Here is a 24,070-nt window from a genome sequence, read left to right as displayed (position 1 = left end):
CAGAGAGAGGGATTTCAGAGTCGGTGAGGGAGGAGATAGTGCAGCGGTAGGAGATGACGAGATCGAGGGTGTGACCGAGTCGGTGAGTGGGCGCGGTATGGCGGAGGAGGAGGTCGGCAGAGTCGAGGAGGGATAGCGGGCGGGCGGCAGAGGAGTCGTCGGGTACATCCGTATGGATGTTGAAGTCTCCGAGGATCAGAGTGGGCAGAGAGAAGGAGAGGAGGAAAGTGAGAAAGGGGTCAAGGTGGTTGAAGAAGTCGGAGGTGGGACCGGGAGGGCGGTAGATGACGGCGACAAGTAACTGGAGCGGGTGGTAGAGGCGAACGATATGGGCTTCGAAGGAGGGGAAGGAGAGGGAGGGGGGAGGAGGGATAGTGCGGAAGCGGCATCGGGGCGAGAGGAGGAAGCCGACGCCTCCTCCCTTACCGGCGAGTCTGGGGGAGTGGGAGAAGGAGAGGCCTCCGCCGGAGAGAGCGGCGGCGGAGACCGTGTCTTCGGGAGAGAGCCACGTTTCCGAAAGGGCGAGGAGGAGGAGAGAGCGGGAGAGGAAAAGGTCACGGATGAAAGGTAGCTTGCCTGTAATAGAGCGGGGGTTCCAGAGGCCACACTTGAAAGTAGCTGTGGGTGCAAGGGGAGGAGGGGGGGAAGGGCGGGGGGGAGGGGAGGGTTTGGATGGGAAGGAGGTGGCGGGGCCCTGGACGGGGAGAGGGGGATGAGGGGTGGCGGTGGGACAAGAGGACTGGGATGGGGCGTGGGTGGGGAAGAGAGAAGGGGGGAGGGGGTGAAGAGGGGGTTTGGTGGGGGGAAGAGTAGGGGGAGGGGGAAGAGGGGTAGCGCTGGTAAAGTGGGGTTCTAGGGCGGGAGAGGGGGGGGGGGGAGGAGACAGAGGAGAGAGCGGGAAAGAGCTGAGCGAGAGAGGGGAAGGGGAAGGGGAGGATAGGAAGGGGCGGGGGGGGGGGAGGAGGGACATGGCGAGGCCAGAGAGGTGGGTGGCAGCACTGACAACAATAAACAGTAATAAACGAAATCGGTAATATAGCAACATGATACCTTTTCTCTACCCAGGTACCTAACACAGTGTTCGGCACATAGAAAAACAATACCATCATGTTATTAAAGTTCTAAAAAATGTTCCCTTTTGAATCACCTCCATAATTTAATTTAGTGCATCTGGAAAAGGAGATAAAATACTATTTCTTGGAAGTCTTGTATGAATAACAACTCACTGCCCAAGATATGAGGTTCAGAACTAAGATTCTCGTTCTATAAGTGAGAAAAAAAACATCCCCTCGTCCGATTCCATCTCCCTTTTCTTCTTGGATTCATAAAACTTTCTTCTGCCTAAGAAAACCTGTACAATTGCATTTCTGATCAACTGCGGACAGAGGGTCCGACTCTTATTTCAAAAACCAAAATTCATCACAGGTAATTATTTAATACTGGGAAAGGATAAGAAAAATCCACGTGCCGCTTCTCCCGCTGATTTACCTTCCCCTCGCCCTTCTCCTAAACAAGCGGATTAGGGGGAGGGAGGAACAGAGGGAGATGGTGGGGTTGCATGCCACTTTCTTCTCTGACACAATCTGCAGCATTTTTCCAGTTTCCAAGTGACACTTTCTGCCTTATATGAACTGGAGATAAAATCTGAAGGGAAGTGATCTTCAGAGAATGGACACTAATTTAATGATAGCATTTGTTAATTGTTCAGTCCTGATATACCTGTCTCTAATCCCTTCTCCCCCCCTTAAAGTCTTAGACTGTGAGTCCCTCCCTCCCCACGGGACAGTGCATTCTTTCCCAGGGATTAGTCCAGTGCACTGCACAGAGTGAGCACTCAAGTACAACTGATTGATACAAGGTGATCAGATTAGACAGTCCCTGTCCTACCCAGGACTCACATTCTAAGAGGTAGGAAGAGCAGGACTCATCCTCATTTTACAGATGAGGAAGCAGATTCGGAGAGGTTAAGTGAGTTGCCCAAGGTCACGCAGCGGGTCAGCGGGAGAGCTGGGACTAGAACTCGGGTCTCCCGACTCCCAGTCCCATGATGCTTCCACCAGACACTGTCTCCCCTTTTCATAGGGTATTGAAGGAGAGGAGGAAAACTGATATTGAGGAGCTGCAGCTCAAGCCAGATCAGCCCACGATATGGTTCTTCAGCAAAGGGAGATTTCCTGCCCGTATTCTGGGTCTTGTGGTTTACATCACCCAAGCAAATTTCACGCTCCAGTCCAAGGTCCCCCGTGCATCCACAGTTGTCACGGCGACAGGCCGGGTGGTCGCATGTCACACGTCAGGACTGACAAGGCAGACCCTCCGGGATCTGGCAGTAGTGAATGCACTATCAGTCATTACGGGCGGGGAGCTTGTCTGCTAATTCTGTTGTATTGAACTCCCTCAAGCGCTCACTACACTGCTCTGCACATAGTAAGCACTCAATAAATATCAGCGATTGATTGATTGTTAGGAGATACCCAGCTTTCGGTAGCTGGGAAGAAAACATGAAGTTGGGGGCGATTATGTTAATTCCGCTGTTTCCGCTCAGAAGCTTGACATTCAGTGAGATTTTAAAGACAGAGTCTGCGTCTAGGAGCAGCCATTTTTAACCCCACCCTCCCTCTCCCACAAAACATGTTACCTCACGTAGCATAAAGTCCATAGAAGGGGCTTTCGCATTTTGTGTATTTATGGGATGCCTCTTCTTAGAAGATCCCGAAATAATTCTTGTTCTGTAGAGTCACTGTGGGACTTGATTCCAAGTGGCTTTTCACTTAAATAATGAAGCATGAGAATCCTATGCAAATGCATTCAGTTGAACAGATTGAATACCGTTAATGGAAGAAAGAATGAAGCTGTTGGAAGCCTCTTAAACATTAATTCGATGAGATAGACCCATCACGATTATGTTATTTGTATACCTAACACCTTTGGTTTAAAATGCAACGAGAAGCTAGTGGAAAGACCACGAGCCTGGGAGTCAGAAGGACCTGGGCTCTAATTCCCGTGCCACCACTTGTCTGCGGTGTGATCTTGGGCAAGTCCTTTCATTTCTCTGGGCCTCAGTTCCCTCGTCTGTAAAACGGGGATTAAGAACGTGAGTCCCACGTGGGACATGGACTATGTCCAACCTGAGTAGCTTGTATACCCCATCCGAGAACAGAGCCTGGCACAAATATCATGAAAAAATGAAATAACCACATGGCACCCAAAGAGCCTTGCAAACCAAGGAGCAGAAAATCGACGGGGGAGGCTTCTACGAAGCAAACTACCTTCAAGTCTCCCGAAGTCAGATCCAGAAGACTTTTGAGGATGCGGCCTCAGGAGAGGCCCCGAACTTCCCATCTGAATCTGTGCTCGGCAAGGCTCCGAGAACGGGCCAAGTGAAAGCGGGATCCAGCTGCCGAGATGGAACTGGAAATTATTATAATTAAGATCCATTGCGGCTGACAGGTTCCCCCCAACTGCATCTCCCCGGCCCCATTTCTACCTCTGCTTAATAGTATTTTGCTTTTGCTTTCTGATGTGTTCAGAATAGCTATTCAAAACCGGAGAAGGAGATTGTGAAATTCTGTTAGGAAGCCTTTTAAAGCTTAAATCTTGGTAAAAGATGTCCTCCCCTTCCTGGCTGTGAATAGACTGTTAGAAATTGGGCTTAACCCCGAGCAGGAGAGAGGTCCGTTGGTTATTCAGGGCAATTTTCTGAGTAAGGTAGGCCCTGAACTTTGTGAGAGCCTCCCTGGACTGATTGGGCTTGGGCTTGCCCTGTGCTAACAAGAGTCGATGTGGTCTCATGAAGAGAACACAGGACCACAGGTGTGTGACTTTGGGCGAATCACAACTCCGTGCCTCAGTTTCCTCAATTCAATATCAATATCTGTCCTCCCTCTTTCTTAGACTATGAACCCCATGTGGAACAGAGGCCATGTCTAATCCGTCTCTCTCTTTTCTACCTCCTACCTACCCCACGTAGTACGCAGTTGAACACGACTATTATTATTATTACCTTGGACTAGTTTTCTTTCCAGACAGATGAAAGCCAAGCTGGAGTGGAGGAAACTGGGGTAGGAGGGTAGAGAGAATCTCGGCACAGTCGGCTCTACCTGGTATGAAGAAGAAGAGAGGAGTTTCTGAGAAGGTGGGAATGGTCAACGTTAAGAATGGAATGGAATTTCCCTTTAGATGGGTGAATCGTTTTCTTGGGGGACATAACCGGATGTTCTGTAAGTCGAGAGATGGGAGAAGAAGCAGGGCCTCGTGAATAGAGCAGTGGCCTGGGAATCAGAAGGACCTGGGTTCTAATTCCGCCTCCATCACCCCCCTAGACTGTAAGCTCATTGTGGACAGGGAATGTGTCTGTTTATTGTTATATTGTGCTCTCCCAAATGCTTAGGACACTGTTCTGCACACCATAAGCACTCAATAAATAGGACTGAACTGAATGAATGTTCTGCTGTGTGACCATTTAACTTCTCTGTGCCTCAATTACCTCACCTGTAAAATGAGGATTGAGGCTGTGAGCCCCATGTAGGACACAGACTACGTCCAACCCGATTAGTTTGTATCTATCCCAGGGTTTAGGACAGTGCCTGGCGTGTAGTAAGTTCTTAACAAATACCATTTTTAAAAAAAAGCGAGCCCTAGTAGCGTCTGGACATTTCACACACTATATATAAAGGAACATTTATGCTTCTTCAGCTTCATTTTCCCAGCGCATATTCTCCATTTTTATATTAGCATAAGAAAGCCCAGCAACAGTAACTCCCTTAATATGAATTGTGGAAGAATTTCCATCTCACATAAATAATGTGCCCGCATTATTATTATATTGAATCTCATCATTTCAGTAAAGGAAGCGAACTGCAAAGTCTGCTGATGCTTACATTTTGAGTTTTCTGCCTTTTTTATATGCAGTTAAGAAACTGCCATGAAAATGGTGGGGCTTTTTTTTTTTTTTTTGGTTCTTTTTTTTTTTTTTAAGAGCTGGAAGTAAAGGATACTCAGCCAGAAAGAAGCAGTGAACTAGCCCGATCCATAAGGAACATAAAAAGGCAATTCTCTCTCTGAGAGAACCTAGTTGTCCTACAGCCCCACTGTGGTTTCAAGGAAGAGAGTAGGCCTCTGGAAATCAGGAAACCTCGGTTCTAAGCCCCGGTCCTGCCTGGTTGGTCTTCATTATCAGGGATGAAGGATTATGTGAGGTGGAAAGGGCCATCAGCAAAGCCAAGAAATGCATGGCTAATGTAAAAGCGGGTGGCAAAGACCACAGAGATTTCTGAGCCCAAGGGCTCCTAGGTAATAACTCTATGTCAGAGCACTGACGGGGTCCATTCGACCATCTCCAAGTCCTTTTACACCCTTCTCGTCGCGCAGCACTCCTGCCTCCCTATTTGCTCGTTGCGCTCTGTGTCTCAGAGAGACTAATACTGGCAGGAACGCTGCACAAACTACTGACACTGCAATCGATTTCTTCCCCCTGGCTCTCATCATGAAGTCTTGATGCTGAGCTTCATCTGTAGTTCCTGATGGGAGACCTGGAAAAGGGACTCCCTCCCTGCTTTGTGCAAGAAAATAGTACTTCTCCACAGAGACCGTGATGAGACAATGTAGCTGGAAACGGCCTTCTTTTTGTTTACCCCAACCTTCTTGAATTTCACCTGGAGTGACAGAAGCCAGGTACCATTGAATTGTTTTCAAATCGTATTCCCTCTCATCTGCCAAGGAAAGAATGGTTGAAGCAATGTAATTTGGGGATATCATGAGGGATTTCAAGAGGACAACTATCATATTGTAGCAGGAAGGCCCGTACTTCTTCCTTGGGCCAGCCCACACAATAAGCAGCAGTGGTTCTCATGAATACGGGGATGATCCTAGGATTAGGTTCTTGAAGGATTCTTAAAACTTCTTCCTCGGCCTCCGGGACAGCCACCTCCTTCTACATAGGAGGAAAAAGCTTTCGTTTCTTCACCTCTCATATTAGATATATATATTTAAAAAGCATTTGTGTAGCGCTTACTGTTTTGCCAGGCACTGTACTAAGTACTGGGGGAGACGCGAGCTAATCAGGTGGACAAAGTCCATGTCCCACACGGGGCTCACAGTCTTAATCCCCATTTGGAGAAGCAGCGTGGCTCAGTGGAAAGAGCACGGGCTTTGGAGTCAGAGATCATGGGTTCTCTGGGCCTCAGTGACCTCTTCTGTAAAATGGGGATTAAGACTGTGAGCCCCACGTGGGACAACCTGATTCCCCTGTGACTACCCCAGTGCTTAGAACAGTGCTCTGCACCTAGTAAGCACTTAAATACCAACATTATCATTATTATTATTATTTTACGGATGAGGCGACTGAGACACAGAGACGTTAAGTGACTTGTCCAGGGTCACAGAGCAGGCAAAGGGCAGAGCTGGGATTAGAACCCAGGCCCTCCTGACTAGGAGGCCCATGCTCTATCCACGAGGCTGCTACTCTGATCTTGCTCTTCCGGGAGGACTTGGGAACCTTCAGAGATTGTCAAAAGACTCCAAGTCACCAATCAACAATTCTTTGCTTCTGCCAACTTGCCTGCGGGAATGTTTAAATCCATGTGAGTTTTGAGGGAAACAAAATCTCCCCGTTTCTGGTGTAAATGACCATACAGCCTGAAAAATGTGTTTCGGCCCAAACTCTATGCACTTGCCAAGCCTATATGATGTTGGTTTCCTTAGATTCAGCAAGCTGTTCCCCGCAGATGAACACATTTACACCCAGAAAGGTCCAGTTTGGGATTATTCAGATGAATGGGCTTTGGGCCTGTGTGAAATCACGGTGACCCATCCTTAATCTCAAGCATTTAGCTCTCCCTCTCCCTTTCCACCCCAAATAGGCCGTGCGATGTCTGAAATGCACGCTTCCACCTACTCCACCAAACGGAAGCCAGGCGACTTGACAAATCTGTTCGTAGTAAATATTTAAATGGAAAATAGTGAAACTTTTTCAGAGAAATGAAAGTAAACAGTGCTTCCTTATCTCAGAAAGACAGCTTGAATACCACCAATGTGTTTTGCATCTCAGTCAACCAAACAGCTAGACTAAATGTCATAAATATTCTCCCTTAAAGGGATCTCTTGTATATCTAAGTTTATGACACGTAATAGTCTACATCTTTAGGCTGAGGAAATGAGCAGAAAAGATTACAGGAAGGAGATTTGGACTAAGGACAAAAATGCCATCATTAGAAAGGTATTCTAATAACAATTAATAATGCTTTTAATTCAGATCCATTATTCCGGGACTCAGACTCCAGTTCCATCAATCTAGAGTATTTGTTGAGCACCTCTGTGGCCAGAGTAGTGACCTGAGTCCTTATTGCGTGCAAGGCCCTGTAGTGAGCTCCGACTGTGGGCAGAGAGCAGAACTGAGCACCCTTTTTGAGCAGAGCACCATATTGAATACCCATTTTAAATAGAGCATCGTACTGAACACCCATTTTGAGCAGAGCACCGCACTGAACACCTGTTTTGAGCAGGGCACCCAAATGACCTTCAAATGTGAGCAGAACTCTGTAATAAGCACTCAAGAGAAAAAAGCATATCTTTTCCACTATCATACTCTCACAAGGAAGGAGCTGCTGGATGAAAGCACGGTGTAATAGTGGCAAGGGGTCATGCCTGGGAGTCAACTGGGTTCTAATCCCACTCTACCCCTTGTCTGCTGTGTGACCTTGGGCAAGTCACCTCGCTTCCTCGGTGCCTCAGTTCCTCAACTGTAAAATGCGGATTAAACACCTATTCTCCTTCCTACTTAGACTGTGAGCCCCATGGGGGACAGGGACTTGGTCCGACCTAATTAACTTGTACCTACCCCAGCATTTAGAACAGAGATTGACACATAGTAAGCGCTTAATAAATATCATAAAAATGGAGTTCATTTAATGATCCTTGAATAATTAAAGAAACAACAAATTCTCAGATCATCTCATCAACTCTTGCTTCAGAACTGACAACAGGTTACTTGATCAGAACAAATAGTTGTAGCCCAGCAAGATGTTTTAATTGCTTTTATTTTCAAGTGCTGGAACATAATGAGAAAGCTCCTTTGGGGGTTAAGCATCATCACCCTCTGTTGTTCCTGAGTTTCTGAAACCCTGCATCAGGTATGTGGGGACACCAGATCACCTTAAGGTGAGTAAACCTCCCAGGAAAAGGTGATAAAAGACTATTTTCTGAGGCATGATAGTGCAGTGCTTTCCCTTTAGTTGAACTGCCAAAGCACTGGGAGGTTGCTTCAGGAGGGGAGGGCGTGCGAGAGAACAGGTGGCCGGCTCTCTGAGTTACCATGTTGAGGGCATGGGGGAACTGGGTGTCTAAGACAGTGAAAGTTCTGACAGGGGGAGATGATATTTTGTGAAGGAACAGCTGGAGAAGGTCTGAAATGATACCCATCGGGTCCCCTTTGATGGCATAGTAATTGTCAGTAGTCATACCTCACTGTAATTAAAAGTACAACGAAAGGAAGAGAGAAGCTGGGAGGCAGAACAGCTGTTTGGATGCCAGGATGCGCTTCTGCTGAGAGAAGAACTTGGGCACGTGACTTAACTCCTCTGTGCCTCAGTTACCTCATCGGCAAAATGGAGATTAAATCTCCTTCCAATTTAGGTGGTGAGGCCCGTATGGAACAGGGACCCTGTTCGACCTGATCTTCTTGTATCTACTCGAGTGCTTAATACAGTGCCTGGCACATAGTAAGCACTAAGTACCATTAAAATAAAGAAGGAAAAAAAAAAGACCCATCCTTCATCTCAAAAATCCCTTTACCCTACCAGCTATGCCACAATCCAACACAACCAAGGGAGACTTGTGGGGAACTTGAGGCTGGGGATCATTCCTGAGTTGATCCCTTCCTGTTGAGGGGAGGTGACCTCCAGAGGATATAATTCTGACTGCAGATGGATACGCCGAAGGAGAAACTGCCTTTCTTCAAGGCAAGTGGCAGAGCAGGGATTAGAATCCAAGTCTGCTGATTTCCAGACACTGTTCTCTATGGACTATCAGTCAATCATATTTACTGAGCTCTTATTGTGTGCAGATCACTGTACTAAGCACTTGGGAGAGTACAATATAACAGAGTTGGTAACATTCCCTGCCTACAACGAGCTTATTGTCTAGAGGGAGGGACAAACATTAATATAAATAAATTACAGCTATTTACCTAAGTGCTGTGCAGCTGAAGTAGGGGGTGAGAACGGGAGGAGAGGAAAGGAGGGCTTAATTGGGAAAGCCCCCTTGGAAGATCTGTGCTTTTAATAAGGTTCTGAAGTTTGAGAGAGAGTGATCATCTGTCAGATATGAGGAGGGAGGACGATGCAAGCCCAAAGCAGGATGTGGGCGAGAGATCAGCAGTGAGGTAGATGAGACTGAGGTAAAGGGAGTAGGTTGGCATTAGAAGAGTGAAATATACTGGTTGGATCGTAGTAGGAGAGCAGTGAGGTAAGGTAGGAGAGGGCAAGGTGATTGAGTGCTTTAAAGCTGATGGTGAGGAGTTTCTATTTCGTGTGGAAGGGGGTGGGCAACCACTGGAGGTTCTTGAGGAGTGGGGAAACATGGACTGAAAAGTTCTGTTGCAAAATGTTCCAGATTAAACCGGAAGTAGCTGAAAGGTGAATAAGAAAGGGGCTGACCCGGCTCTGGAGGCTGCTTCGCTGAGGATAAGACCCCGAGAGTCATTCTCAGCTATCCGTGGGTAGACCAGAGCTACAGGAAGGCAGTTTTTCACCAAACCTCCAGAGGTTTTATTTGGCCCAAGCTGGGAGCCTGATACATGCAGGTATCTGGGAGAGAAACTAGATTCCCACTTTATCTCATGCCAGCTTCCAGCCTCCCCTCCTCCAGCCTCTGGCTGGAATTCCCTCCCCCACCTCATCAGACAAACTGCAGTTTTCTCCACCTTCAAAGCCTTCATGTAATCCCTCCTCCTCCCAGGAGCTTTCCCCAGTGAACTCCCAACTCACCGAGCACATTAACTCATCGGCCACCTCTGGTACTTATTTGCACCCTCCCCAGCACTTGTTTGTGTATTATTCACTGAACAGTCAATTTATGCATTCTGATTACCCTGTACGCACATTATTTTCATGACTATGCCTCAGAATGTGAACTCACTGTGATGAGGGGATAATAATTACGGCGTTGTGAAGTGCTTACTATGTGCCAGGCACTGTACCAAGCACTGGGGTGGATACAAGCAAATCAGGTTGGACACAGTCCCGGTCCCATGTGGGGCTCACTGTCTTAATCCTCATTTTACAGATGAGGAAACTGAGGCACAGAGAAGTGAAGTAATTTGCGCAAGGTTCCACGGCAGACAAGTGGCAGAGCCGGGATTAGAACCCATGACCTTCGGATTCCTTAGGCCCGTGCTCTATCCACTATGCCAGCCCGCTTACCCACGTGCCTCACACTTCTGTTGTGCTTTCCCAAGTATTCAATTCAAATGAATGCCCGACTGGGTGCTTAATAAATACCTTTATCCCCCCTTCTGCTATTTAAGAATGGCAAATAGCTGGCTCCAGGGTTCTAACCCTCTTGAGATTAGTGGGGTTTATTTGAACCAAACTCCAGACAGAGTAGGGACTAGCTGGAAACGGTGAAAGAATTGCACATAATTTTCCTTCCATCTTCTTATCTTTCACCAGCATTTATCCAAGTGCTCTGCACGCCTTACGACCCCGCATCAAACGCCTTGCCCCCTCCTACCTCACTACTCTATTAGAACCCAGACCGCACGCTTCGCTCCTCTAATGCCAAACTATTCACTCCACCTCAGTCTCGTCTCACCACCGACCTCTTGCCTACATCCTGCCTCTGGTCTGGAGGCCCTTCCCTCTTCATCTCTGACAGACAGTTGCTTTCTCAATCGTCAAAGCCTCGTCTGAAGCCACATCTCTGGCAAGAGGCCTTCCCCACCTAAACCCTCATCTCCTCTTCTCCCACTCCCTTCTGCATCATCCTTGCGCTGGGATGTTCCCCCTTAGCTCCACAGCACTGGAGTACATATGGAGTACATTTGGAGAAGCAGCGTGGCTCAGTGGAAAGAGCCTGGGCTTCGGAGTCAGAGGTCGTGAGTTCGACTCCCGGCTCTGCCGCTTGGCAGCTGTGTGACCGTGGGCGAGTCACTTCACTTCTCTGCGCCTCAGTTCCCTCATCTGTAAAATGGGGATTAAAAGTGTGTGAGCCCGACGTGGGACAACCCGATTACCCTGTATCGCCCCCAGCGCTTAGAACAGTAGTCGGCACCTAGTAAGCGCCTGACAGATACCAACATTTTTTTTTTTTATATCCACAACTTATTTATATTAACGTCTGTCACCCTCTCTAGTGCGGGAGCTCGTTGTGGGCGGGGAACAAGTCTACCAACTCTTTTAAATCCTACTCTCTCAAGGGCTTAATATGTTGCTCTGTACACAGAGAGGGCTCAGAAAATGACTGATGGTTTATAGGTGCTCTACAAGTACCACTGAATGAAAGATGAGGAAAGACATATTGAACTCAAGGGAGGTCTCAACAACAAGGAAAGTGACTGAGCTGGGGCGACGATCTCTGTCCGTTGCTCCTTTTTCAATAGGAGGCACTGACTCCTTTGCAATTTACAGGTGCATCAGAATGACACAGGATGTTACTAGTGAAGACCCGGCCCTTTGGTGCTTAATAAGGTAGATCCTTGTGAAATCAGAGGACATTAACGTGACCACCAAATCGTCACCAGGAAATGACACTCCTCCGAGGAGAATCTGGTACAGTGAATAATATTGACTCTAATGATGACAACTGAATAACTTGGGTACCCGGTCCTGACTCCGGCACTTGTAAACAGATCTTTAAACTCTGCTGTTTCCTCCTTCCTGCTTTATCTGTTAGCGTCTACCCCCTCCGCCCCGGCTCAATCTGAAGCTCATCAAAGACTCGGGTTTCATTTTCCAACTCTACCGTCTTCTGCCAAGTGGTAAGTACAATGCCCATGGTAAGCACTGAGTAAATACCACGGATGGACACAATCCAAGAGGACTTCCTCTATTAAGCCCTATTTTCCTGGACACCCTCTCCCTTCTGCATCACCTATGCACCCGGAGCTGTACCCTTTGGGCATTTGGGACTCAGCCCGCCTTCAGCCCCACAGTACTTACGTAAATATCTGCTACGTATTTCATTCGATCGTATTTATTAAGCACTTTCTGTGTGCAGAGCACTGTACTAAGCGCTTGGAAAGTACAATTCGGCAACAGATAGAGATAATCCCAACCCAATGGATTGTGTTTTTATATTAATATCTTTGGGCACCGAACACATCTACAAATCCTGTTGCATTGTACTCTTCCAAGCACTTAGGACAGTGTTCTGCACACTAAATAAATCCCACTGACTGGTATTGGTATTCACTGATTCAAGTCCGAGAGATTCCTCTAAATGACCACATCCTGTTGGGTCCTTTGGTTCAAACCCTTGAACCCTATAGATCCAAACTGTCTCCTCTCTCCTATTCTATCTCTTCTCCCTCTTATTTAGACCACGAGCCCGGTGAAGGACAAGAGACCGTGTCGAACTTGATTATTCTATCCAGAATTTGACTGTCTGTCTCCCCCTCTAGACTGTGAGCTCCTCGTGGACAGGGGACATGGGGCACGTCTACCAACTCTGTTATATCGTACGCTCCCGAGCCCTCAATACAGTGCTCTGCGCAAAGTACGCAGTAAATGATTAATTGCTTTTGTAGCTACCCCAGTACTCAGTACGGCGCTTGACATAAGTAAGCACAGAACGGATGCCACATTTTATTACCGACAGACTATAAACCCTCCTAACCGCTACTGATCCCATTTACCAGGCTCGGTGCACAACCCCAGATGAATCGCACCGTATCATTTATCCACCCATTCGAAGATCGAGACGTCTATTGTACCGCCACCACAGAAGATGAATCTGGCTGATGCAATTGTTCGACGGTGTCAAAGCCCTGAAAATTTAAAGAGCTGTGGTTCGCTGAGAAGCCCGATAAGGAAATGTGTTTATCGGCAAAACCCTTTCCCGGATAATTTAAACTCTAGGAGAAAAAAAAGGCCTCATTTGCAATATTGAAATAAAACTCCCTCTCCCATTGCAGGTAATAAATCGATTTGAAAACCACCGCATGCTTCACCGGGCTTCCCAAGAATCACATCCCCGGTGTGGGAAGCGAACAATGGGAACTCCGGACAGGATATCGCGATGAATCCTGAAGCACGAGGGGATGATAAGCCTTACGCCTGATGATCTTCTGCTCTCCAAAGGCTTTGCAGAAGTCCATTTATTTGTAGGCTTTCTTTTTCTCTTTTTCAAAAGGTAGCTATTACCTGATGTTCATTCAAACGCTATTGCTCACATTGCTGCAGTAGTAAATTAGTATTCACAAAGGATGATTACCCAGGGGTGTGTTATCCGGTTCCCAGATTTCCAGTTTTTAGGAAGATTTATCAGCGCTATTACATCAGATATTTCCAATTATGGGGATGTCCATTAAGTAGAGGCATTCGTATGGAATAATCTCAAAATATTTTTCAAAATGCTGCCCTGGGTACTCCAGGAATCAGCCCTAAAAATATACATTTACTTCCTAATGGGAAGAGGGTTAACTTCAATGTCAAGGTGGGTAAAAACAGGCCGCCATTCGTGGTACTTACTGAGTGCTTACTGGATGCAGAGTACTGTACTAAGCGCTTGGGAGGGTAGGAGAAGCAGCGCGGCTCAGTGGAAAGAGCATGGGCTTGGGAGTCAGAGGTCATGGGTTCGAATTCCGGCTCTGCCACTTGTCAGCTGTGTGACTGTGGGCAAGTCGCGTTTTACTGCTATTGTTCGTGTCTGCCCGTCTCCCCCGATTAGACCGTAAGCCCGTCAGAGGGCAGGGACCGTCTCTATCTGTTACCGACTTGTACATTCCAAGCGCTTAGTACAGTGCTCTGCACATAGTAAGCGCTCAATAAATACTATTGAATGAATGAACTTCTCTGTGCCTCAGTGACCTCATCTGTAAAATGGGGATTAAGACTGTGAGCCTCATGTGGGACAACCTGATTACCCCGTATCTACCCCAGCGCTTAGAACAGTGCTCTGCACATAGTAAGCGCTTAACAAATACCAACATTATTATTTTTATTACAATACAGAGTTGGTAGACACGATCCCTGCCCACAGGGCGCTTACAGTCTACACAGGAAGGGAGACGGACACAGTCCACCTCTTCCCGACTCCCTGAGAGCATTTATCTTGACAGTTCTTCGGGGCCATAGGCACTTCATTCAATCTTTTGAGAGAAAAGAAAGGAAAGGGGTATTCGAACTATTTCTCCTTCACTAGCCCGAGGTGTGGAGATCTAGTTTGCCGGTCTTCTTGCCATTACTGTGCTCAGTCATTGCAGTGAGGAAGAGAATGAGGGAGAGACTGCCTTCAGGCCACTCTATTACCAAGTTTCCTGGAAGCCAAGGATTTTTTTTTCTTTCTTTTAATGGTATTTATTAAACGCTTACGATGTGCCAGGCACTGTACTAAGCCCTGGGGTAGATAATCGGGTTGGATAGAGTCCCTATCCCATAGAGGGCTTTCAATCTTAATCCCTATTTTACAGATGAAATGACTGAGGCCCAGAGAAGTGAAGTGACTTATTCCCTGCCGACATGAGTTTACAGTAGAGGTGGCTGACAGCTCATCCTTCCATTGCCTACTCTTCTTTGATAAGTGACATTCTGCTTCTTTAATAATAATAACAGTAATAATAATGTTGGTATTTGTTAAGCGCTTACTATGTGCCGAGCACCGTTCTAAGCGCTGGGGTAGACATAGGGGAAGCGGGTTGTCCCACGTGGGGCTCGCAGTCTTAATCCCCATTTTACAGATGAGGGAACTGAGGCACAGAGAAGTGAAGTGACTTGCCCACAGTCACACAGCCGACAAGTGGCAGAGCTGGGATTGCCCCATACAGTCCGCGCTGACCCTGCCAGCCACCCTACAAAGCTGACCTCTGAGCATAGGGGAATTAGGCGAGGGAGTGTGCGTGATTCAGTAGAAGCCATCACTATTACTGGAAAAGAAACCAAAAAAACAATTAAACTCTTGCCCCGCCGGTGGACAGGAAACACTTGGCCCATTTAACCATGGTGTCTGAGTAATACTCGCCGTGAAGGGAGAAGGGTTCAGAAGAGATGCCCTACTGTATTTTCAAGGATGCATCAATTCCTGAATTTTCCAACCTGACGACTCGGCTTTTCCAGGGCCCTACCTCATCTATAAAGACGTCAAAGCCACGGCAGCGGTGCACAGTGGACAGAGCACGGGCCTGGGGGTCGGAAGGTCATGGGTTCTAAGCCCAGCTCTGCTTCCTGTCTGCCGTGTGACCTTGGGCAAGTCACTTCCTTTCTCTGTGCCTCAGTTTCCTCATCTGTAAAATGGGAATTGAGACAGAGCCCCACGTGGGATAGGGACTGTGTCCAACCTGACTAGCTTGTAACCACCGCAGTGCTTAGTACAGAGCCTGACACATAGTAAGCACTTAACAAATACTATTATTATTATTTTTAAGACCAAACACAATCCCGTCCCACACAGGACTGACAGTCTAAGAGGGATAAGAGGTATGAAATCCCCATTTTACAATTGAGGAAACTGAGGCACAGTGAAGTTAAATGAGTTGTCCACGGTCTAACACCAGGCAAGTGGCTGAGTCAGGATTAGAACCCGGGTTCTCTCACTCCCGGGCCCGTGCTCTTACTCCAAAACTACACCGCTTCCCAACAAACACCTGCCTGGAAGAACATCCTGTCCCAGGAGGAGCTCGTGATCCAAGAGAGAGTGAGAGCAGGTATCTTATCCCCATTTCACAAATGAGGAAACAAGCACAGAGAGGTCAATGACTTGCATAAGGTCACACAGCAGATGAGTGGTAGGGTTTGGGTCTGTTAACTCCCAGTTCCATGCTCTTCCCACTGAGCTAGTCTGTCTCCCACAATACCTGGCTAAGACGTTGCTCAGGTTGGTGGGCAAAGAAACACCACATGGACGGCAGCAAAGCCGGACAAAGGGAATGATCTTTGGAAACTGCAAATGTCGCCAGTTAAAATCGGAGAGTCAGAGAAAAGGGTGTTTCCTTTGGAATTTCTATTACTCCCTTAGAGGAAAATGTTTATCACCTGCCTCTGAAGATTCTGAATAGAAATGAAGATTCCTGGGAAGTAATTAATTTGAGCAATATTTGGATTTAGAAAATGCATAATAAAGGTAATAATAATAATGGGTTTTTTATTATTATTTAGCATTTGACTCGGTCCTCAAGAGAGGCTTTGGAAAGATCACGATACTAAGAGGAAGCAACAAAAACAGCTTCAGGAGCCGCGAATGTCAAGTGAAAACATTTTATTCCCCAGTGGGTGGCTAGCATATGGTGTCTGTTACCGTAGGAAGTTGGGTTGTTTGAAAATAACATCAGGTAGAAAATAATGGGTTACTAGTAGGAGAGTTAGGGACAGGGAGAGAAAAGTTAGGAGTATTTGATGGTGAAGCAGCATGGCCTGAGAAACAGAGTATGGGCCTGGGAGTCAGAAGGATTTAAGTTCAAATCCCAGCTCTGCCACTTGTCTGCTGTGAGACCTTGGTCCAGTCACTTAACTTCTGTGTGCCTCAGTTACCTCATAGGTAAAATGGAGACTAAGGCAGTGAGCCCCATGTGGGACACGGACTGTGTCCAACCTGACAGCGTGGCTCAGTGGAAAGAGCCCGGGCTTGGGAGTCAGAGGTCATGGGTTCTAATCCCAGTTCCGCCACTTGTCAGCTGGGTGACTGTGGGCAAATCACTTCACTTCTCTGTGCCTCCGTTACCTCATCCGTAAAATGGGGATTAACTGTGAGCCTCACGTGGGACAACCAGATTACCCTGAATCTACCCCAGCGCTTAGAACAGTGCTCTGCACATAGTAAGCGCTTAACAAATACCAACATTATATATACGGAGAGAGAGAGAAAGTGAGGTTATACATACACACATTTGATTGTTTCTGATCTGTTATCCTCTATCTAGTTCCACACCTGGCAACTAGTAAGGGTTCACATACCACAATTATCATTTTGACTGAAATTACATTCTTACACAAGCACAAAGCTGGGACTAAGAGGTAGCCTCTCTGAGATTGGACCAAAGTGATCCACGAAACAGCCCCGTTCAAGCTAATCCACGAAGGTTTCAGCTCTAAATTTGATTTTCACTGACCTACTGGAGAAAATACTCAGAGTAGACCTCTTCAGCTTTTCCTTTAGCCTGGATTGGGGATGTTATCATTGTTCCCATTTGTCTGAAATTATTTGTAAGCCAGTCAGATTGTCAATACTAATATCTCTTCATTCTGCACCTATTTACTTGGTAAACCTGAATTCAATACATGTCGCTTTTCGGTTTCCAGGCAGGTTAATAAGGTGAATTACTAGAAAACGACGGCGGGTCTGCCTGCAGGAGGGAGGAGGTGTCTATGTTTTCGAAAACTGGCCACGCATGGTTAGTTTTTCCACGGGAGGTTAGCGTCAGACCCCTCCAGGATAACGATTCCTCAACGCTATGATTTGCCTTCCAAAGTACCTCCCTGCGTCTCTTTGCCCAAAAGGAGCCCTTGTTAAAACAGAAGAATAGGCCAGCACTGCGGATTTGTGCGGGGACCGTAAAGTGGTGGAAAGTTATATAGAATTTTCCATCACCGACGGCTAAAAAATAAACCCGATAAATCCCCTCTCTTTTGTATTAGCTGAACTCCGAATATCCCGGGAGCATCATCTCTTTGCACATCGAGTAGCTCTTTGTGTTTGATTTGTGCTTTCTCCTGGGAGGTCATTTATGGATATATTTCTTTTCCTGACTTTAAAGATGAACATGATAATTAGTCCCATTCTAGGGAAATGCTAACCTGGGAACCTCTGGGGGAGTTTCTTGGGAGATTTGGGCCTCTGAAAGCGATTTTATGTACTTTAAAAAAAAAATTATTGAACAAATGTTATCAAAAGACCCGGTATTCAGCTGGCTCCCTCCCTGATGCTTTATCTTTCCAGTGGGTGCCTTCTGAGAAGAATCCTCACCGACTGAAGTGAATACCAAAGGGCCAGCCTCCTTAGAAACCTGGCAGAAATGCAAAGTCAAAATAATATCCTTTTGTTTCTTTTTGGTTCAAGCAAAAAGAGAGTGGGGGGAAAAAGCCTTCTGGCTCCAGGTCTTGCTGTTTGGAAATTCTTTGAGCTGCCTTGCTTTTGTCTCTTTTGTGTTTTCCTTTGAAAGGGGGAGCGTTCTGGTGTTGGCAACAGTGCTGGAAAGATTTCACGGGTGGGAAAGCAGACAGGCAGCAGGCAAAGTTGGTTTGAATTTAGGACGCAAGGGTCACCTCCTGAGTATTGTTCACGAGAAGTGTTTTCCTGTCTCTCTCCTTAGCTCCACCCATCTCCACTACTTACACGAACAGAAATAAAAGATTTTCGGTACCCAAGGTGTGTTGTCCTCTGAAACAAAGGCAGAGCCAAGAGACCCAGATTCCAGCACTGACCTTCCTTCAATCAAATGGATTCAGTGCTTACTGTGCGCTGACCACTGTACTAAGTACTTAGAGAAGCAGCGTGGCTCAGTGGAAAGAGCATGGGCTTGGGAGCCAGAGGTCATGGGTTCGAATCCCGGCTCTGCCACTTGTCAGCTGTGTGGCTGTGGGCAAGTCACTTCACTTCTCTGGGCCTCAGTTACCTCATCTGTAAAATGGGGATGAAGACTGTGAGCCTCATGTGGGACAACCTGATCACCTTGTATACCCCAGTGCTTAGAACAGTGCTCTGCACATAGTAAGCGCTTAACGAATACCAACATTATTAAGTACTTGGCAGAGTACAATAGAGTGAGTAGACCCGTAGAGAAGCAGCTTGGCTCAGTGCAAAGAGCACGGGCTTGGGAGTCAGAGGTCATGAGTTCTAATCCTGACCGCCACCTGTCAGCTGTGTAACTTTGGGCAAGTCACAACTTCTCTGTGCCTCAGTTACCTCTTCTATAAAATAGGGATTAAGACTGTGATCCCCACGTGGGACAACCTGATCACCTTGTATCCCCCCAGTGCCTAGAACAGTGCTTTGCACATAGTAAGCACTTAACAAATATCATTCTTATTATTATTACCTGCCCTCAAGGAGCCTACAAGGTACACAGAAGAGCACTTAAAGCACTTGCCTGCTGTGTGACCTTGGGCAAGTCACTTTTCTCCTCTTGACCTCAGTTACTTCATCTGTATAACAGGGATTAAATCCTCCTCCTCCTTAGACGATGAGTCCCATGTGAGACAGAGACCTATTAATCAGAGAGTACTGATTAAGTGTCTTATAACTAACCTTGCTGTGTACCCATGATCAAGTCATTTAACCTCTTAGTACTTTAATAAATAATAATAATTGTGGTTTTGAGCTTCCTCATCGCTAAAATGGGAGTCAAAATCCTTGTCCCTGCCTCTCTCTTTGAACACTGGGAAGCCAAATCAAATAAAATAATGGAGAATCTTTTGGAATGTTCAAATCACGATATGCATTCAGGTGGTTTTGCTGTCTTTAGTCATTGCAGCTAAAACTCATCTTTCACCTGGGACCTGGAGACAGATGAATTTTGAAAGGGGACTTTCTCTGCAGAGAGACAGTGTAATTACATTTTTGTCTCCCCACGTGTTTCCTTCCGTCGTTCAAAGCAGTGCTCCCGATATGACACACGAATGGAAACTTCCAATTCCAAATCATTTTTCTCATGGATTCATTTTTGATGTATGAGTTGATTAAAATTAAAGCCAGTGACTGGAATTCCCTTATTTGTTTCCTGGCAGAGAAAAATAATCAGGGACAGACAGCGACGTCTGTATCTGCCACATGAAGTGGGTTGCCTCTCCTTGCCAGAGATGGAGAAACAAGCTAGAGTAAGAGAGGGAACATTCTTCATGGATGCATCCAGGGGGAGGGAATTTGTCCATGACTGTATGCCTGGGAAGAAAAATGTCTCCACCACATAGCACGTGGCCAGGGGAAAACAAGTCACCCCCATTTAGGGATGTTGGGGAAATGGCTTACAGCACTTATGGTTACATGCTTTGCTTTAATATGGGGGGGAAAATAATCTTTTACCCTCCCTCTACTCCTATCTCATGGAGTTCCCCCTGCCACATTATAACCCTCCCCTTAGTATTCTAAGAGCTCTTAGGGGCAACTCCAATCAGTGGTATTTACTGAGTCCTGGCTATGTCCAGAGCACTGTAAAAAGCACTTGGAAAAGTACATTGTAAGAGATATATAGGTGTGATCCCCTCCCACAAAGAGCTGACAATCTACGAGGGGAGATAATCATTAAAATAGAGAACAGATAAGGGGATAGAACCGTAAAAGGGTATTTACATAAGTGCTGTGGACCTAAGGTGAATATCAAAGTGCTTCAGTCCAGTTTCTCCACTCAAGAACCTCCAGTGGTTACCCATCCACATCTGCAGACAGAAACTCTTTACCATTGACTTTAAAGAGCTCAATCAACACACCATGTCCTACCTCACCTCACTACTCTCCTACTATATCCCAGCCGGCACGCTTCACTCCTCTAACGCCAACCTTCTCACTCTACCTCGATTTCATCAATCTTTCTGCTGACCTCTCGCCCACAACCCGCCTCTGGCCTGGAATGTCCTCCCGCTTTCATATCCGACAGACAATTACTCTCCCCATGTTCAAAGCCACATCTCCAAGAGGCCTTCCCTGACTAACCACATTTCCTTTACTCCCACTCCCTTCTACATCATCCTGACTTGCTTTCTTTATTCACCCCCACCACCCCACAGCATTTCTATACATACCCCTAATTTACTATTTGTATTAATGTCTCTCTCTCCCTGTAGACTGTAAGATCGTTGTGGGCAGGTAATGTACTCTCCCAAGCTCTTCATACAGTGCTCTGCACACAAGAAGCACTCAATACATATATTTGATTGATCGGGTACACAGCTACGTTCACAGTTAACGCAGAGTGGAGGGAGAGAAGGGGAATTGCGGACTTGGTCTAGGAAGGCCTCTTGGAAACGCGTGATATCCTGACCAAGATGTGGCAGAAAAGGCTCTCGGCCTTTTGTCCCCATCATGGGCCACCTCTGGCTCCATGGGAGGCTTCAGCTGACCAACTGTTTGGTCAGCATCAGGCCTGATTCACAATAAGTAGTTCACAAATTCTAGTTATTATGCCAAGCGACTTGAAGAAAAAGAATCCAAGATCCAGTCATCCCTTTAGCAGTGAATAAACACATTTGCACCTCCCTTCCAAAACTCCCCATGTAAAATATTTTCTCTGTAGAAAAAAAAAAAAAGCAAATCCCCACTATAAACTTGCCCAGCCTATGGTCTTATCCGTCAAAGAAAAGACCAAATGGAAACTGATATTACTGTGGAATTATATGCCAATCAGGACAAAGAATGGACAGGATGCCTTCTCTCCCTTACTAATTTCCAATTTACAGGTGGCTAGTCCATTATTCCCTGACTTATTTGTGGTACATCGTTATCATGAAAGAGGAAGAGTTCAATGTAAGCAGTGATCTGTTTGCTGTGGTCAGAGCACTTTGAAAGACTGGAGAAGAATGAAAATAAAAGCACAAAAAAGGGACCTATACAAAACAGAGGAGGACAAGGAGGAGGAGGAGGAGGAGAAGAAAGGGTTGGGTTCTTGAAAATGAGGGCCCCTTTTTATTTCGTTCCCTGCTGCAATTATTCCTAACAAAAACATCTATGAATGGAGAAATGAAGGAGAAATATGGATTGCTATTTTGAAGTCATTATAGGGATAATGTACAAAATTACCTCGCCAGAGTGAAAAGGACCATCGCTCATTCTTGGATAATGGAAGAACAAATTCAAAACAAAAACAAAATATATGAACAACATCTATTTGCACATAACATTGGAAAAGAGTATTCCAGGAGCTAGCCGTTTCCAAAGTGATGGTGTTTAAGTCGATAATTAAAATGAAAACCAGCCAGTATCTTGATGAAGCTAATAACGATGGTTTGGTAGGATGTTAAACATCTTATCTTGTAGTGAGTAAGGTTTAGGACGGGCTACTTCATGTTGACAGCGGCCTATCAACTGAGTAAGAGCTAGCTCAGAGACCAAGCCAGCGGAAAAATTGGGGGAATGAGACGAGATCTCAGACGATCTCTCATTCAGTAGATCCCCATTATCTTCCCGATGCAGAAAAAGACCCTCCTCAGGTGGATTAGGATTGTTCTCATTGTTGACCTCTTGCTCATGCCCTGCCCCTGGACATCCAGCAGAGCACTACTCTCCCCATCTTCAAATCCCTACTCAGAACATCACATCCCCTCCTGGAGGGCTTCCCTGATTGATCTCTCATCTCCCCATCCTATATCCTCCCTTCCTCTCAGACTTCAACTTCAGCACTTCCACATCATGTAAGCACCTGGATACTTACGTTTCCCACTCCCAAACACTTATATACAGATCACTGGAATTTATTGAGCACTTACTGTGTGCACAGAACTGTACTAAGTGCTCGGAAAAGTACAAGACAACAGAGTTGGTAGGTGTTTCCCCTGCTCAAACGAAGCTTACACATTTTTGAATTCTCTAGCTTTCCCCCACCTGTAATCTATTTTGGGGTCTACCCATCTGCTTCCTCCTCATCCCCGCCGCTCCCCCAGCTCCTGACTGAGAGGGATCATGTCTACTAACTCTATTATACTCTCCCAATGGTGCAGTTCAGTGCTCTGCACAGAGAAAGTGCTCAAAGGACATGATTGCTTGATGAAGGACTGAGATGTCTTCTTCAATATGTGACTGCACCAGAAATGGGAATGGGGTCCCCATCCTCTTAATTCCATTCTCTGGGATACCTGGTGATAGTCTGCTCTCATCTTCAACTGTCTTGCCCTTTTCTTCTACTTCTCCTAGGAAGCTTACTCAGTTTCCCTCATCCTATCTTTTTACTTGCACCTCTAAAATGGCTCCTCATCTCACTGAGAGGTAGAGTATCCTCCCTTCCCCAGCTCCCTGACCTCTTTCCTCCTCATCTTTCCCATAGCTCCACAGTATAGCTCATTCACTCTCATATTGAGGTAACCCCTCCTTCCCCAGAAAGGCTATCAATAAGTGGTATTTAATGAGCGCTTACTATGGGCAGAGCACTGGACTAAGCCCCTGGCAAAGCACAATATATGATACGATGTGGGAGTGAATCCATCAAGAGGAAATTCCATGCTTCCCAGCTCACTCCTTCAAACGCTCTCATACTTTTGCATCCATCTGGGACAATAATTTATACTTATCAGCATTAAGTATCCACCCCTTCCCATCTATATGGGTTTCCCCATGGATTTGACATATGCCTATTTGGGAGCATCAGTGCCTAGAAGCAGCATGGTCTAGTGGATAGAGCATGGATTTGGGAGTCAGAAGAATCTGGGTTCTAATCCCAGCTCCACCACTTGTCAGCTGTGTGACCTTGGCCAAGTCACTTAACTTCTCTGTGCTTCACTTACCTCATCTGTAAATTGGAGATTAAGAGTGGGAGCCACATGTGGAAAATAATTAGCTTGTAAAATAATGTTGGTATTCGTTAAGCGCTTACTATGTGCCGAGCACTGTTCTAAGCGCTGGGGTAGACATAGGGGAAGCAGGTTGTCCCACGTGGGGCTCACAGTCTTAATCCCCATTTTACAGATGAGGGAACTGAGGCACAGAGAAGTTAAGTGACTTGCCCACAGTCACACAGCCGACAAGTGGCAGAGCTGGGATTCGAACTCATGAGCCCTGACTCCAAAGCCCGTGCTCTTTCCACTGAGCCACGCTGCCTCTTGTAGCTGCTCCATTGTTCAGTACAGAGCCTGATACATAGTAAGAGCTTAACAAATATCACTTTTAAAGAGGATGTTCCCTATTGAAACAATGTGGTATGGAATAGGATCCTGTCATTTAGAAATAGTATGTTTAAAATATTATTCAGAAGCATGCCAGAATGCACTGTACTTAAATGATC

The 24,070-nt window shown here is 46.3% G+C and overlaps 1 long non-coding RNA gene across 1 annotated transcript in view; it reads right to left on the bottom strand.

Annotated features, from left to right (window-relative positions):
• LOC114811096 overlaps positions 1 to 24,070 on the bottom strand; it is an 81,667-nt gene that overhangs the window by 13,889 nt on the left and 43,708 nt on the right. Inside the window, exon 2 of the long non-coding RNA XR_003758795.2 lies at positions 4,004 to 4,100. This is a non-coding gene — a long non-coding RNA (uncharacterized LOC114811096). The remainder of the gene's footprint in view (positions 1 to 4,003; positions 4,101 to 24,070) is intronic.

Source organism: Ornithorhynchus anatinus, chromosome 4 (genome assembly GCF_004115215.2).
Source record: "Ornithorhynchus anatinus isolate Pmale09 chromosome 4, mOrnAna1.pri.v4, whole genome shotgun sequence".
In the NCBI taxonomy this organism is placed as follows: Eukaryota; Metazoa; Chordata; class Mammalia; order Monotremata; family Ornithorhynchidae; genus Ornithorhynchus; species Ornithorhynchus anatinus.
This window is presented reverse-complemented; position numbering and strand designations above follow the sequence as displayed.